Source organism: Rhinopithecus bieti, unplaced genomic scaffold, assembly GCF_001698545.2.
Source record: "Rhinopithecus bieti isolate Rb0 unplaced genomic scaffold, ASM169854v2 scaffold_29855, whole genome shotgun sequence".
Classification (NCBI taxonomy): Eukaryota; Metazoa; Chordata; class Mammalia; order Primates; family Cercopithecidae; genus Rhinopithecus; species Rhinopithecus bieti.
This window is the reverse complement of record NW_016813109.1, coordinates 260840-263462: the sequence shown is the minus strand read 5'-3', so window position 1 is coordinate 263462 and position 2623 is coordinate 260840.

Genomic DNA, 2623 nt, shown 5'->3' with positions numbered 1-2623 from the left:
AAAAAAAAAAAAAAAAAAAAAAAAAAAAAAAGAAATGTATTCCCTCACAGTTCTGGAGGCTGGAAGTCCAAGATCGAGGTGTCAGTAGGGTTGGTTCCTTCTGAGGATTGTGAGGGGAAGTCTGTTCCACCCTGCAATCTGTGGCATTCCTTGGTGTCTCTCTACCTTCATGTTCACATGGTGTTTTCCCTCAGGTATGTCCAAATTCCCCCACCCCTCTTTTTTTTTTTTATTTTGAGATGGGGTCTCACTCTGTCACCCAGGCTGGAGTGCAGTAGTACCATCATGGTTCACTGCAGCTTCAACTTCTCAGGCTAAAGTGATTCTCCCACCTCAGCCTCCCAAGTAGCTGGGACCTACAGGCGTGTGCCACCACACCCAGCTAATTTTTTTTTTTTTTAATTTTTATTGTTAATAAAGATGGGATCTTGTTCTGTTGCCCAGGCTGGTCTCCAACTTCTGGCCACAAGTGATCCTCCCTCCTCGGCCTAGGAAAGTGCTGGGATTATAGGTGTGAGCCACTGTGCCTGGCCCAAATTTCCTCTTTTTATAAGGACACCAGTCACATTGGATTAGTGGCCCACCCTACTCCAATATCACTTTAAAGTAACCAATTATATCTGTAATGAACCTATTTTCAAATAAGGTCACATTCTGAGTTACTGGGAGTTAAAACTTGAATGTATGAATCAAGGGGACAACATTTGCTTCAAAGGAAATTGCTCACCCTCCTCTTTCCTATCCTCCCTTTCCTGAGGGTTGCACACATACAGAGCTGAACCTGTGTTGCCGTGTAGATGAAGACAAACACCTTTAGGAGATGGCACAGAAATGAAACAGGAAACCCTCAGGTCTCCAAATGACTATACCGAGCAGAATTGCCCCATCAGCCTGGACCATTCATTTCTAGAGTATGAGCAAGAAGTACACTTCCATCTTATTTAAACAACCATATTTGAGTGTTTTTGGTGGTGGTGGTGGTGTTGTTATAGGAGCTTAGCTTTTACCCTAAGAAATACAGCTACTCAACTCACTTCATTAGGATCTTAACTATAATATCAAAACTTCATAAGCACTGAATAAAAAATACAGTAGAGCAATATCATTTATGATCATAGATGCAGAGCTTCCAAATGAAATACTAGCATATTAAATTCAAGGAAAGATATATATACCATGACCTAGTTGTGTTTAATTTCTGGAATTCAAAAATGGAATGTTAAACATAAGAAAATCTATTAAATTATACTACTTTAACAAATTAAAGGAGAAAAAATCCACTTAACACAATGGATGAAGAAAAAATATTTGCTAAAACTCAATACAGTTGAACACGTAGACATGGAGTATATAGTTAATGTGAAGGAATTATTTTTAAATGTGTTTAGGTTTGATGATGGTACTATGGTTGTTTTTCTTTTTTCAATAATTCTTATCTACAGATGCAGCTGGGCACAGTGGCTCACGCCTGTAATCCCAGCACTTTGGGAGGCTGAGGTGGATGGATCACCTGAGGTCAGGAGTTCGAAACCAGCCTGGTCAACATGGTGAAACCTCAACTCTACTAAAAATACAAAAATTAGCCGGGCGCGGTGCCACATGCCTGTAATCCCAGCTTCTAGGGAAACTGAGGCAGGAGAATCGCTTGAGCACAGAAGGTGGAGATTGCAGTGACCAAGATCGCACCACTGCACTCCAGCTTGGGTGACAGAGCAAGACTTCATCAAAAAAAAAAAAAAAAAAAAATGCAATTGAGCTGGGCACAGTGGCTCATGCCTGTAATCTCAGCACTTTGGAAAGCCAACACAAGACGATTGCTTGAGGCCAGGAGTTCGTGACCAGACTGGGCAATATAGTGAGACCCTGTTTCTACAAAAAATGAAAAAGCTGGGCGTAGTGACATGTGCCTGTAGTCCCAGCTACTCAGGAGGATACATACGCACACACACACACACACACACACACACATATATATACACACACACACACACGAGATAACTTATAAAAATTTAAAGATGGCCGGGCGCGGTGGCTCAAGCCTGTAATCCCAGCACTTTGGGAGGCCGAGACGGGCGGAACAAGAGTACAGGAGATCGAGACCATCCTGGCTAACACGGTGAAACCCCGTCTCTACTAAAAAAAAATACAAAAAACTAGCCGGGCGCGGTGGTGGGCGCCTGTAGTCCCAACTACTCGAGAGGCTGAGGCAGGAGAATGGCGTAAACCTGGGAGGCGGAGCTTGTAGTGAGCTGAGATCCAGCCACTGCACTCCAGCCCGGGCAATAGAGCGAGACTCCGTCTCAAAAAAAAAAAAAAAAATTTAAAAAAAAAATTGGCCAGGCACGGGGGGGCCCCCCTGTAATCCCAGCACTTTGGGAGGCCAAGGTGGATGGATCACGAGGTCAGGAGATCGCGACCATCCTGGCTAAAATGGTGAAACCCTGTCTCTATTAAAAATACAAAAAATTAGCCGGGTGTGGTGGCAGGCACCTGCAGTCCCAGCTGCTTGGGAGGCTGAGGCAGGAGAATGGCCTGAACCCGGGAGGCAGAGCTTTCAGTGAGCTAAGATCATGCCGCTGCACTCCAGCCTGGGCGACAGAGCAAGACTGCCTCTCAAAAAAAA